Source organism: Tupaia chinensis, unplaced genomic scaffold (assembly GCF_000334495.1).
Source record: "Tupaia chinensis unplaced genomic scaffold, TupChi_1.0 Scaffold000216_1, whole genome shotgun sequence".
Classification (NCBI taxonomy): Eukaryota; Metazoa; Chordata; class Mammalia; order Scandentia; family Tupaiidae; genus Tupaia; species Tupaia belangeri.
In genome coordinates this window covers 3,134,396-3,149,738 of record NW_006159691.1, presented here as the reverse complement: position 1 = coordinate 3,149,738, position 15,343 = coordinate 3,134,396, and the positions used below count along the sequence as shown (strand labels likewise).

The following is a 15,343-nucleotide window of genomic DNA, read 5'->3' as shown; positions in this document are numbered from 1 at the left end:
AGGGACATAATTTATGATTTTGAACACTTACATAAGAAGAAACAGGAAATTAAAATATGTACAGAATAATAACTCCATTGTAGGTTTATAGAACAAATCAATGACTTCTTCCTAATATTTATGTCACCATAAAATGTAAACTATAAATTACTGTTTTTAATTGTTATTTTTTGATTGCTTGTGAATCTATCTGTTGATTTATTCCATTTATGTTTTTCAAACTAAAGAACATCTATGGGCTCTATCAAGGAAAAACTAATTATATCCCTGTCATTCTCCATGCTTCTGCTCCCCCCCAACCCCCCGGCCTCCAAGATAGCCAGTGTTTCTAGTCTGACAAAGATTCCTTCTTGAAGTTCTCCTTGTGAGGAAATGTATACAAACATATCTACACAAAGATAGGTAGTACGTTTGTGTGTTTAACCAAAACAGAATATGCAACCTATTTTCTTTAATTAAGAAAAAAGAATTTTTTTTAGGTTTTTGTTATAGGGTATGTGACCTCACTGGAGAGAGGCAGAGAGAGAAATCACTCCCCAGGGGAGATGGCCATGCTGCAATACTTTCTCCTCTATTCTCCTCTCCAGATTTTGGGCATGTATGTATGGTGTGATTTTCAAGCTGCTGGCTTCTAGGTTTAAATTGTGGTCAGCCATCTGGTAGTACAGTGCCTCAACCACCACACCTGCTGGCCCCAATTAAGACTATTTTAACATACAGAATCCTAAGGATTATAGCTAACAGTTGTATTTTATTCCATCACTCTGCAGAATCTCACTTCACCCATTTGCTTTCCATCTTTATAAATTTAATCTTGAATTAGTTCTTCATGCCAAGTCCCTTTGAACTTGAGCCTTAGCCCTGTTTTCCAGGGTAGTCTTTTATTTACCATCCACCAAAATTCAGGTTCAAATACTGTACAAACATATAGCTCAAGAGAGAACTGAATTAGTATTTACTGTCATAGAGAATGTCTAAGGCATCATCTGCCACTACAGGGTCAACATGAGTTCACTGTACCAGGAGGCTGCAAGGTGATACTAGACCTAGAAAAGACTTCATTTGGAAGCCAGCCATGTCTCTCTAAACTGTCTGTAATTATTGTGACTGAAGACAGACCTGGGATCTATTTGTCCAAGAATCAATCTAGGACAATGATGTCCAAATTTGGTGGGACATCAAAATCATTTGAAAAACTTAAAAATACATTTTTTCCAGATCAGTGGATGGCGTAAAGGTTAACTCATTGGACTGCCATGTGGCAAACTGTGGTACTAGGCCTGGACCCTGAAGCTTGAAATTCATGTCAGGCATGTGTGTGTGGATAGCAAAAATCCTGAAAGGAGAATGGAGGAGAAGAGATTATGGCACGGCCATCTCTCCAGGGGTGGTGGTGGTGGGAGGCGGGCGGTGATTTCTCACTTTCTGTCTCTCTGTCTTTCTCTGGTGAGTGCACATGCCCTATAACAAAAATCTCTAAAAAAACAAACAAGCAAACAATGTAAGTTGTAACCAAAAACAAACTCACCTCCTTTTCCCCTCAAAATTCTTTTTCCAGGCGGAATACTTAGAGAACTGATATAATTCATCTGGTTTAGGGCCTAGACATGGGCATGAATCGAGTTCAGTGTTGAGGCCACATCGAGATGAGACAAAAGTCAGGATTGCATGCTGATACACCATTGGAGGTCAACTCTTTGAGCCCATGGCTTCTCAGCCCAGTTCTTAGAGACATCTAGATTAAGTTATGGTGTACCAAAAAGAGCTCCGGTTGTGGAGTTACAAGATCTGGGGGCTAGCCCCAGTTTGTCACTCATTTATTATGTGACCTTGAACAAGATATTTTCTTCTCTGAATCTCTGCGTTCTCATCTGTAAACATGGAGATTATGATCTGTGTTTCACACAGTGATTGTTAGGATCAAAAGATAAAATGTTCTTGCAAGTATTTTTTTTTTTTTTGTAAGTTGTAAGGCTCAATAGAAATGTTGAGCAAGAGGTTTCCTTGGATATAAATTTCTTTGTTTCTCTAACTAAGCCATTGACCTTTTCCATCATGTAGACCTGTGACTCCAGTGGACAAAATATTAAATATTATTCTGTTTTGATTTTTCTGAGATGCCTCCTTCAAAAACTCCCAAGTCCAGTTAATCAGATCAGATTTAGAAAAATGATTTAAATAATGAAAGTAATCACCCAAGTCATTTCTGGTTTCATTTGGGTTTTTTTTTCCAGGTCATTCTGGCCATGGATCATTTTCCTCAGAAATATCCCAATAATTTAATTCAAGAGAATTTTAGAATTAAATCTACATGGCTGACATAGAGCCTCTCTTCTCTCTTCTAATATAAATGAGGATTTTAAAAGAGAATTCAGGTCTTTTCAATGAGGGTCTATATGAAGGGCTATAAATATTGTATATAAACTTGCCTGTTGAAGTGGCTTAATCTCATAGTCAAACTATTTAAATATTATGAAAGAGAGTAAAACACCCATGCAAATTTAAATATTATTCTGAGAATGTTGTATTTTGACATACTATATAATTTTAACACACCAAATATATTTTAGAGTAACAATTATACTCTTCACTCAGGCATAAGATCACCTAAGTACATGTAGATATTTCTCATGAGATTGTTGCCATACCACTTGGATGATGTAATTAGGCAACACCTGGGGAGGTGGGCACTCTAAAACTGGATGTTGTCCAGCATGATCAGCCACATCTCAATTGGAAGGAAATGACCAAAAATTAGTCATTAGTCCTTTCTCTATTCATATAAAAGGAATTTCACCTTTGTCCCTATTTAGTTAGGCAAACTTTTTCCATCAGTCCATTAAAAAAATAAAAAATAGCAGAAATAGCTAGGCATAGTGGGGTGCACCTGTATTGCCAGGTACTTGGGAGGCAGAGGCAGGGAAATGGATAATTGGAGGCCTCCCTGTTTCAGAAAAAGAAAAAACAAAAACAAATAAAACCCAAACCAGTTTGTTTTTCTTCTGTCACAAATTGAGTCACAATTAAAAATTGTCCAATTAAGATCAATGGATAAAACTATCATTTCATCCTTGTCTTAAGGAACAGTCTGGTGGGGGCAGCAGGGGGTGTGGTGGTTTCGGTGCTGGATCCCCACATGATCCACTGCAGTTTGAATACTGAATGAGTGGCCTGAAAATCACAACAAACAAACAAATAAATGTATGTATGTATGTTAAAAAAAGATAGTCATTTATACAATATAAAGGAATCAGTCTCGTACTTCCTGCCTTTGTTGGTATTATGTCTCTGAATGAACAGGAACTACTGAGGAGATTTAATTTTGGCTAGTCAGTTAGCGCATGACTCTGTTTTGTCCTTAGATGAACTTCAAGGTTGTAGAAGATCTATAATTCTTTCCTCTTTGTACCATTCAGAAAACACCAGGATGCATGTGGTTTCTTTTGCTTACTACTGATTGAACATGTTCTATCAGCCAAGAAGGAAAAGAACATGTTTTATATATAGGATTTGGGTTAGGAATTTATACAGATCACCTCTATCAATCCTCACAAACTTTCTCTAAGGTAGATATTGTCATGCTCATTTTACTGATGAGGAGATTAAGGTTTAGAAATGTTACAATACTTTAGCAAAACCACTGAGCTGGAGGACCAGCACTTGGTGTAATGGCTATGTCACTGGACTCCCATGTAGTCGACCACAGTTTGAGACCCAGACCCAATGGCTTAAACTCACTCTGGGTGTGTGTGCATACTTGTCCAAGATCCTGAGATGAGAATAGAGGAGAAGGGTTGGCGGCATGGCCATCCCCCCTGGCTGGGGGTGATTTCATACTTTCTGTCTCTGTTGTCCTGTTGAACACATGCACCCTATAGCCAAAACCACTCCAAAAAAAAAAAAAAACAAAAGAAAAAAAAAAAAAACTCGCTGGGCTGATAACCAGAGGTGTGGGTATGTATGACTCCGAGGCCTGTGTTTGCCTCCTTTTTTTTTTTTTTTTTTTTTTTTGGAGAGGTTTTTGCTATAGGGCACGTGTGCTTGCCAGACAGACAGAGAGAGACATAGAGACAGAAAGCGAGAAATCACCCCCCAGGGGGGATGGTCACGCCGCAATCCCTTCTCCTCCATTCTCCTCTCCGGATCTTGGGCACGCACACACATGCACCCGGCGTGAGTTTTAAGCCACCGGGTCCGGGACACGAACCGCGGTCGACTACGTGGGAGTCCAGCAACATAGCCATTACGTTAACTGCTGGTTCCCATGTGTTTGCCTCTTGCATACATCTAGGAGAGTATATTTTCCAAACCAGAATACAGATGCTAGATTTGCATTTGGCATAATGGGTATGAAATATTTATAACTGGTACTTTCATAGCAATCCAGGAAGTGGATGAGGTGTGCTTCAGCTCTGACTGCATTTCCTAGTCTTTGCCTGTCTTAGTTAAGACTGGCTGGATCTCATAGAGGTCCCACTTATAAGCACAGGACAACTTTGATTGCAAAGATGAACGTGAGTGGGAATACTCAAGTTGCAGTGAGGCCTGCTATGACCTACTTTACTTGGAGACTGTGATTTTTTTTATCAACTCAAATTTGATTGATATAATTGATTATTTCATTAATTTACTCAACAAACATTGACCAAACATCTGCCAAAAATCAGATACTCTTGAAAGTGCCACGGGGGGGCGGGGGGCGGTGGCAGGTGGTGTGGTGGTTAAGGGCGCTGGACTCCCATATGGCCGACCATGGTTTGAGTCCTGGACCTGGTGGCTTGCTTTCTCACTTTCCCTTTCTCTCTCTCTCTCTGCCCCTCCCTATTCAAATTAAAATAAGTAAATAAATAAAGCTAAATAAAGTAATTCTTAAATAAAAAATAAAGTACCAGAGGAAGAGAGAGAGAGAGTAATAAACAAGACAGAAATCATTACATATACTGAATACAGAACAGATATAAAATAAAAGACAATACCCTCAAAGATTTTATAATTGAGTTGAAAATCAAACAGGTTATCAGTCAACTTGATCAGTAGGTAATGGAACTACTTACTGTGTCCGAGGCATGGATAAATTGCTAAGAGATCATAGAATAGAACCTCATAGTGAGGTCCAGGAAATTTTGGGGGAGTAGAACTTTTTGTTTTGAGAGATTTTTGCTATAGGGAGCATGAGCTCTCCACAGAGACAGAGAGCAAGAAATCACCCCCCAAGGGGTTGGCCATGCTACAATCCCTTCTCCTCCATTCTTCTCTTGCAATCTTGGGCACGCATGTACATGCACCCTGCATGAGTTTTAAGCCACCAGGGGCGTGACTCAAACTGCAGTTGAATACATGGCGATGTAACCTTTACGCCATCTGCTGGTCCCATGGAACTAGAACATTTTAACTATGCATTAAATCATGAGAACGGAGAAAAGCGTTGCAGACTCTGCTACAGAATCTTGCAGACCCCTAAAGTAAATGTATAATCCGGATATATCCCAGGGTTCTAAATGGAACAGTCACTCATGGTATTATATTCCCAGGAACAATCTATGAACCAAAAATTAATTATGAATATTTCACGTCTATACATAGTCTCTTAAGGCAATGCTCAAGATGGAGGACATCTCACTGCAGAGAAAACATGAAAATTTCTCTTTTCAGATCATGGCGTTTATTGTCCCCCTCTACGCAGATGGGAGCTGCTCCCACTAGACTTTCTTTATTCATATATTTCACCTATATCTTTTTAAACTTCCCTTAATATCCAGCTCACATGGCTTTTCTGTTTTTCTTTCTGACCTTCCTTCTGTTTTATGGATGTTGTTTTAGCCAGTCTTCTATTATTCTTTTCTCTTTCTGGCCTGTTACTCAGAATCTTCACAACAAGAATCATTTCCCCTTAGAATTCAGAGGGAGAATGAACAGTTGCAAATAATTATATACTACTAATAATTTTTGTCATTATCATATGGGCACTGTGTGGATTGCTTTGTGACAGAATCCCAGATACTTGTGAGCTTATGCAGAACCATATTCTGGGACACTGTCCTGATGGGAGAATTGAACCCAGTCTGTGTGTCTACTTGCATCACCATTGTGCAACTGCCTGGCTCCATACTTGAAAAATTTGAGACTGCCCAAAGGGGTCCAGAGAGTTCAGTGTGAGAAAGACTTCCCTGGCACGTCCCCTCCCTGTCTCCTGCCAAGCTCACCATCTCTGCATCTCTTCTTTTTCTCCCCATCTTTATCTCTTTCTTTCTCTGATTCTCCTCTCTATATTCTATACCCTCCTACTCTCTCCTTTTCTTCTGTGACAAAAAACCTTTTGGGCTGCAGTCCCCTCAAACTCCTAGCAAGGCAAGCTCTGTCATTGGTCCTAGTTTCTGCAAAGAAACAGCTTGTTTAAATCTCAAAACGACTCTGTCCCCTTCCGTAGGCTGGGGTGATGGATGGAGGCAATTATGGCCAGTGTGCTTCCATTAGGGCCCTGCTGGCCCCAGGTACTGGCGGCTCCCAGTGGAGCTGGCTAATTATGGTGTGGAACAGCAATGGTGAAAGGTGCACAGCAGTGGAGCTGGCAGTAGAACCTCAGGGACAGTGTCGGGACTTTGGCAGTTGTCGGGGTTCGACACTCTCAGTCAGTGCTTGTTTGGTTTGGTCCTTATCCTGGAGTCTTGCACGCCCTCTGTCATGCCCTGCCCTTTCTAGGGGACTTCACACCATGTCAGGGCACCTGCAGGATTTGAGTTCCTATTCTCTCCCTTTTCATTTAATTTCATTAATTTTTTTCTCTCTTTTCCTTCTCTTTCTTTCTGTCTCTTTCTCCTTCTCTCTTCCTTTCTCTCTTCCTTGCTCTCTCTCTGTCTTTCTTTTTTAATTGCCATAGCATGCATGCACTCACTGGAGAAAGACAGAAGGATAAAGTGAGACAACCCCCCCACCCCCCCACCCCCAGCCAGGTGGAATGACCACACTGCAGTCCTTCTCCTCCATTCTCCCTTCTGGATCATGGGGATGCACATACATGTAGCTGGTATCATTTTCAAGCTGCCAGGTCTGGCTCTTGAAGTATGTAGATGGCCATGTGGGATCCAGAATGTATCTTTTTTATGGCTGGGGGAGTCTGATTTCTGGAGTCAGCTTGATTCAGTTTCTGGGCTTCTTATTTGGTAACTTTGGACAAAGTTTTCCTCTCTGGGCTTCAGTTTTCTTATCTATAAAATAGGGACAAATACGGGACCTGCCTCGTGGAGTGTTATGCGGGTTAAATGATACAATTCAGAGTCCCTGGCATATAAAGCTCAAAAAATGTTGACGATTACCATGAGTGTTTCACCTTATTCAGCCCTCACAATAAACCTGTACAGTAGAAATTATTAAGTCCATTTTACAGCAGAAACAGAGGCCTACTTGAATAAAAATCACACAAGGTAGAAGGTAGGGGAGCCAGGACTGGAGTCGAAGGATGTGATTCCTAAGCTCAGTAGTTCTTCTGTCGTCCTCTGTTAAGTACCTTATGGTTGTTTTACCCTTTGCCTCACGGTGCTAGGGTTGTCACAGTCTCCTTTGCCTCTGAACTTTTGTTCCTGCCCATGAAGTACAGGGTCTGAAACCCCACAGCTTTTTGGAGCAGATTGGGCATGTCCACATTCAAGTCCCATTGAGGATGGTGTTGTAGGTAGCCTGGCCTAGCACTTGGGCCCTTGACTTCTCATTCTAGTTCTTCTACTAATGCTTTATGTAACTTACTTTCTTACTTTATTCATTTAGAGTGCATAGGAGGGAAGAAGAGAGGAAAAGAGAGAGAGAAATAGATATTTTTGACAATATTTTGCCATGCCACGGTCGTCCTGCTCCAACCTCCCCGTTTGCTGGTACCATAGATGTGTACCACTGTGCCTGTCCTGTTTAGGTTGTGCCAGGCACCAAACCCAGGTCTTCTATGCAGCTTCAACCACTGCACAGTGGCACCTGCTCATTGTACCACCATGGCTGTGCATTTTATGTAACTTTGAGAAACCGTTTCCCTCTCTGAGTCAGTTTCTTTTTTCTCTCTGAGTCATTTTCCGTACATGTAAAATGGCCTTACGAATTCCCTTTCTAAACATCTGTTCATTCTGTAGAAATACTCAAGCACTTGAGCACAGACACATGTACACTTTGCAAACATTGCTTATAATAGTGAAAAACTGGAAACAGTCTAATTATCCATCAACCTATTGTAGCAGATGAAGGATAATGAAGGGGAACGCTATATGCTGATGTGCAAATATGAGAAAACATGAAAAGATATATTGTTGAATACCAAAAGCAGAATTGTATATAGAGCCCAATCCCATTCATCCAATTAAAATTATCCCTAAGCTCTACATATGTATATAGGCGAATGCATAAAAAACAGTATAGAAGGCAACACAACAGACTTTCATTAATAGTTACTTCTTGGGAGAAGAAGGGGAGGAGGTAATGTTTCATAGGGGGACTTTTGACTTTTTAGTTTTTGTATTTTGGCATATTTAACTTATTTTTGCCACAAGGCATGTGCACTTGTCAGAGAGAGCCAGAGAGGTAAAGTGAGAAATTACCTCCCAGTGTGGATGGCCACATCACAATCCCCTCTCCTCCATTCTCCTCCTGAGGTTTTGGACATGCGTGCATATATGCCCAGCACGATTTTTAAGCCACTAGGTTTGGAACTCAAATCATGGTTGGCTATGACGGAATCCAGTGCTTTAACCACTATGCCACCAGCTGGTCTCTATTGTTTCATATTTTGTTTATTGCCAGAGAATGTGTATTCACCAGAGAGAGACAGAGAGATACAGAGAGAAAGGGAGAGGGAGAGGAAAAATATCCACAGTGGCACATGGTCATGCCCCAATCCCTCCTCTGTTTCTCCATCCTGTTGGGATTTTGAACATACACACATTCATGTCCAGTATGTTTTTCAAATCACCAGGGTTGGATCTGAAACCCAGTTGGCCATGTGGGATCTGGCTCCCTCAACCACTAGACTACAGGGCTGGGCTTTTTACTTTTTACTTATTGCTTGTTCAATGATTTATTTATTTACTTTTCTGAAGGGAGGGCTGGATAACAAAATGTAGACATAATCTGAACTTTTTATCAACTTTGACTACATCTTAGGTGATGGTGGTCCTGTATACACACACTTCTTAAGTCTTCCTCTCCTGTGGCCAGGGAGAGTCTCCTGGCAATAAGGTAAATTTTGAGTCTCTGCCACTCATAAACCCTTCTTCCTAGGGGAACAGGTAAGTCTTGACTGGCTGACTTAGGATTTGGATGAGGAATTGGAGGAGCATGACAGACAAGAAAACATTTCTCAAGCTTTTATGTCCTGGCCCTTCTTTAAATATGATGGATCAGAACTGGTTCTGGCCAGTCGAGCCTAGTGGCCACATAGACCATAGTGTGAGGTGTCAGACTAGATTTATTTATCTTCTCTGGTCTCCTGCAGTTCCTTCTGCTTACATTTCACAGATAGTTGCAAGAGCTTAAGCTCCAGGATAAAAAATGCCTAGAGAAACTCTGAGGAGGGCACAGTTCTATTAACCAGCATGGCTGGTGATCTCTGTTCACTAGGAAAAACTGCTGGATATCAAAAAAATCAATTGATTTCTGCTCTGTTTCATTTCAAGCTCTTCTTTACCTAAGAACTGATTTTGTCAAAGTAGTTTTCAATATGATAGAGTTTAAAAGGAACCGAAGGTTCACTGACTTGGTCTTTCAGGCAGTATTTTGAACATAAAGTGAAAGGAGTTTTATCACAACATTCCAAATTAGTAAACAAGGAAAACCTTAGCACTATATTTTATTTCATCCAGTTCTCAGATCATGTTTACATTTGTCTTAAGAATACTTTTCCTCCTTATAGGCTGTCTTCTTGTCTCAAAGTTATTCAAAGGAACATAGAGGTAAAATAACTGAGACTAATGATTACCTGATGATCAATGTATTACAAAGAAGGAGGAAACAGGTAACAGCGTTTTGAAAGCCATAGCCAAGTGTAATCTCATACTTGTGTTATTTCATAACTTGTAGAACATCTAGAATTTTGTTTCCTTCTTTATTGACTTTTCTTTTTTAAAAAATATTTTATACATTTATTTCCTTCTTTTTTTATAAGCATTCTTGCAATGGTTCATTGTATGACTACTTGACTGGGATATGGGGTACCCAGATAGTTGGTAAAGTATTGTTTCTGCTTGTGTCTGTGAAAGTGTTTTTGGAAGAGATCAGCATTTGAATCAGAAGAATGAATAAAGTTGATCCACCTTCACCAATGCAGGTGGGTATCATCCAGTCAATTGAGGGTGCAAATAAAACAAAAAGATTGAGAAAGGATGAGTTTGTTCCATTCTCTTGATCTGGGACATCCATAGTCTCTTGCTTTTGGGTATCAGAGCTTCTAGTTGTCAATTCTGAGAATTCTCACCACTGGAATTCTACCACTGGCTTTCCTTGTTTTACAGCTTGCAGAAAACACATCGGGGGTCTTCATAACTGGGTGATCCAGTTCCTCTAAGTTTCTTCATATCTAGCTCCATCTTTACCTCTCTCTTCCTCTCTGTTTCTTAGTGATTCTGTTTCTTTGGAGGATCCTGAATAATACACTCTTTTCTATAACTCTCTCACTTTTCCCTCTTGCATTTTTCATTCTTCTCTCTCTTCCTCCTCTCTCTCTTTTTTCCTTTATCAATCAGGCCCAGATTGTTTGTCTGTTTCTCTCTCCTCTCTTAGCCTCTTCTCTTACATTTTTTTATGCCCTGTATAATTTCCCTCCAGTTTCACTATTTTCCTTTTCTCTGCTTTAATACTTGCATATTTTTGCAATAATATTTAATATATTTCTGTTATGAATTTAAAGGCAGAGGAAATGGAGAGTTCATATTTCATCCTCTCAAAGTTTCAAAGAGGGTTAAAGTCCAACCAATAGCAGCTGTATACTAAGATGCATTCTGTATGGGACTCTTGATGGATTTTTTTCTTTTTAAGAGGAGAGAATCAAGAATCATTGATAAAAGGAAGTTTCTATAACTTTTGGGAATGTTAAGGTTTTAATTCTGACTCTGAATCCAGATTTTGATTCATATGATGATTACATATGACTGGCATTGTAGAAATATAAGTAAGAGAAAATGTATTGTCAGATCTGGTCCTTCCTTCTTTAGCAACTCAAAAACTGGTTCTATTTTTCTTTCAAAATGATCCAGGAGGCACAACAAAGAGATAACTGGGCCTAGATTTGAGAAGTCTGAGTTTGACCCTCTTTGAGATTCAGTTTTCTCATATATGGAATATAACTGAGAAAGCTACTTTGTAGACTTGTGAGGATCCAGTAGGGAAGCATATATGAAAACATGCCTCATCCTAGGGACTTAATAAATGTGACTTGTATTTCTTTCTAGGCACTTCTGAGCTTCTCTTGTTCCCTCTGAACATATGGAACTATGTGGGGCTCTAGGGACTTGTGAAATCCCCTGGGTGGAAGTCAAGACAAATATAAAAGACTAATAAAACAGATTATCCTACAAAACTCAGCTTAAGTGTCACTCTCCTCAGGAAGCTCTCCTTGACCATTCGCCTCCCAAGTTGGACTGACTGGATCTCTTAGCCCCTGTAGGACTTTCCTTAGCCCAGCTCACTTTCCATGTGTGTCACAAGTCTGTACCCTCTCCTATGCATGGATGATGTCTCATGGGGATGATGGATCCCCAGTGCAGAGCTGAGTGCACTGGAAGTCCAAAGGAAACACAGAGTACGTATTTATTAAGCCTTGAACATTTTATATCTTTACATGCCCTGGCCAATTATTACTCTCATTTTATAGACAAGAAGTCTCATAGAGGTTAAGTAACTTGCCCAAGATCACACTCCTGGTAATTGGCAGAGTTTTGAATCCAGACAATCCACCTCCTGAAATTTTGCTTGTTGACTCTCTTCTGCAAGGAATAAATGAAAGAATAAATTAATGAGGCATGCGGCCTTATAAGGACCACTCAGGGCTAAGCAATATAATTGACTTCATTTTGAACTTGGTCACAATGAAGCTATAGCATCCTGAGAAGCCAAATCCTTGACACTTGCTTTCTCTCTAAAAAGAGATTTCAATAGCCTGAGATCCTTTACCTGTCTTGATAAATATAAATACAGAGAAATAAATAATGCAATAGCTTCTTTCCCTTGCAATCAAGACGGCAGTCATAATTCTGCCCCACAGCCAGCAATTTTGGTGGTGGGGAGTGGGGAGGAGGGTAAAGTAGCTTCTTAAACAGTCTGAATAAATTCTCCAAGATAATTACCAACCAGAGTAAATTTCATAAATTTTATTTAATTGGCACCAAGCAAATGAAATAGGGAAGGAAAACATTCTTCTCCTTGAAATCATTGGTGGAGTCTCTGAAGTACAAGCTAGAAACATTAGGATAATGTAGAAGCCAGCAGCAGATAAACTTCTGAAGTTGTTACCAGACAAACTTCACGGTTAGGTTAGGGGAAGAAAGAACCTCCGTTTACTTGATTTCTTATCTGTGTCAGATTCTGTGCTCAAAACTTACACACAGTATCTAATATAATTTGTATGATACAGTCAAGTTTGTGGAAATTGGTGGCTTCTACATTATTCAATTAATTAGCTGTTGAATTTTTTAATTCTTGCTGTGTAACAAAGACAGCAAGACAAACATGATAAATCATGTCACAACCAATGTCTTAAGATGATTTTTTATCATTTCCATGTCTGTGGATTAGCTGGAATGACGTTTCTCCCTGCAAGAATGTGGGCTGGCTGATATGGGTCTGGCCCACCTATTTCTATCCTCCTCCTGTTATCACTTAGCCAGCATATGTTCATCCTATGTTGATAGCACTTCCATATATTATTAGCCAAACTAATCACATGTCCAATGAAAAGAGCAGGAAAGTTTACTCTATGCATGATGAAGCCGGGCAGAATGTGGATGCAAGAAGGGAGAAAGAACTGAAGAAAGTAATTTAGTAATGCAGCTATTATTATCCTTACTGTGTAGATGGGAAATCTGAGTTTAGAGAGGTTGAAAAAGTTACCACAATCACAGAATTAGTACAGTGCGAGGAGAGATTCAAATTCAGAATTATTGGGCACCAAAGACCATATTTTCCATCCTGTGATTCTTTTTTTTTTCTTTCAGGTTTTTGCCTTAGAGTGCATGTGCTTGCTGGAGAGAGACAGTGAGTGGGAAAGTGAGAAATCATCCCCTTGGGGGAATGGCCATGCCACAGTCCCTTCTCTTCCATTCTCCTCTTTGGATTTTAGACATGCATGCATAAGTGCTCAGTGTGATTTTTAAGCTGGAAGGCCTGGGACTTGAACTGGGGTTGACCATGTGAGAGTCCAGTGCCTTAATCACCCCACCACCCACTGGCCTGTCGTCCTGTTATTCTTAAAGAGAACCCTCTGGGGGTTGGCAGGTGGCATGTTGGCTAAGGGTGATGGACTCTCACATGGCTGGCCATAGTTTGAGTCCTGGACCTGGTGGCTTGCTTTCTCACTCTCTCACTCTCACTCTGCCCCTCTCTGGTCAAATTAAAACAAATAAATAAAGATAAATAAAATAATTATCTAAAAAAAAAGAGAACTCTCTGAATTCCAACCTCAGGTCATGAAGATCTGTCATGACACCAATGCATGTGCTTTTTTTGAGTCCTGAAATTAATCTCTCAGATGAGTGAGAAACTAATGTAATGTAATATTCAAGTGCCATTTAGATCTTCCACCCTTTCCACTTTACTCAAACCTGGGCCTTTCTTGGATTCATTGCAAAGGCAAGGTCAGCTACCATCTCTGCTGTCCTTTCCCTCATTCTACTGAACCGTTGACAGATCCTGTCAAGTAAGGCCCCTTGCTGGATCACATACTGTGCAGGATAATGATGCCACCCTGGGACCCATTCTAGACTCTGCTGTGGGCCCTGGAGCAGCCAGTGTCCTGAAACAACCCACTGTGAGACAGGCTTAGTGAACCCAGCTGTAAGCAATTAAAGGACTCACGTGTGACAGGCTTCATTTGGTTCAGACAGCTTCTGTTCTGGCTTCCTGCCCCAAGTGCACTTGGGAACATGTTGGTAACTGTAAGCTTAGCTTAGAAACATTTTGCTATTTGCCACATTAACAGCAAGGGATTTGTGTGGCAATTCATAAACACGAGGGAATTCAGTAAGATTTTTGTATGGTACTTTGTATTTTATAAAGTCCTTTTACACACACATTCTACTCTGTGAGATTGAAGTAGGAATCTTGTGTTCATTGTATGGATGATAAAACTGAGGTTCAGAAGACACTTCCTGTTTCACGGTGATAGAATGGTGTTAATGGAACAGATTGGTCTAGGGACTTCTGAATTACTGATGTTTCTTCTTCCATTTGTCTTCTCCACAGTAGAAAATGAGGAAAAGACAGATTTAAAGTTCTTGGGGGGCACAAAGAAGGAAAAGAACATAGTAATATATGAAGGAGATTGTGATTATTCAGTGAGGGCACAGTGAATCCAAAAATAAGAATAATGGAAGATAAAACAGATAAGCTTCATCCATTAATCTAACAAATATATATTAAGTACCTACTGTGTGCCAGATACTTTACTTGGCACTAGGGATACAAAAGTAAATAAAGAAGATATTGTCTCTGCCCATTCTAGAAAGGAAAATAGTCATTAAAGAAGTAAATAAAAAATGGAGCCTATAGTTACACATTGTTATGAATGATGTTAAATCAATACATGAATAAAATATTTAGATGGAATAAAGGAAATAAAGGGAGAATCTTACTTAGGTAAGGTGATTAGAAAAGACTTCTCTGAGGGGCCAGCAGGTGGTGTGGTGGGTAAGGGCACTGGATTCTCATGGCCAACCATGGTTCAAGTCCTGGACCTGGTGGCTTGCTTTCTCACTTTCCCTTTCTCTCTCTCTTTCATCAAATAAAGAAAAAAAAACCAAAAAACAATAACAAATGGAAATAAATAAATAATTCTTTAAAAAATTAAAAAAACAAAAGACTTCTCTGGGCTGGCAGGTGACTTGGTGGTTAAGGTTTTAAGACTTCTACATGGCTCACCATGATTTGAGTCCTGGACCTGGTGGCTTGCTTTCTAACTTTCCCTTTGTCTTTCTCCCTCTCTATCTTTCTCTGGTCAAATTAAAATAAATAATAAAGTTAAATAAAATAATTCTTTTTAAAAAAAGACTTCTTGGGAACCAGCAGTTAGCGTAATGGCTATGTCGCTGGACTCCCACGTAGTCGACCGCGGTTCGCGTCTCGAACCCGGTGGCTTAAATCTCACGCCGGGTGCATGTGC

General features: G+C 40.0%; 1 long non-coding RNA gene across 1 annotated transcript in view; it reads left to right on the top strand.

The window, feature by feature from the left end:
• LOC102500677 (uncharacterized) overlaps nt 1-15,343 on the top strand; it is a 114,502-nt gene that overhangs the window by 94,784 nt on the left and 4,375 nt on the right. The window lies entirely within an intron of this gene.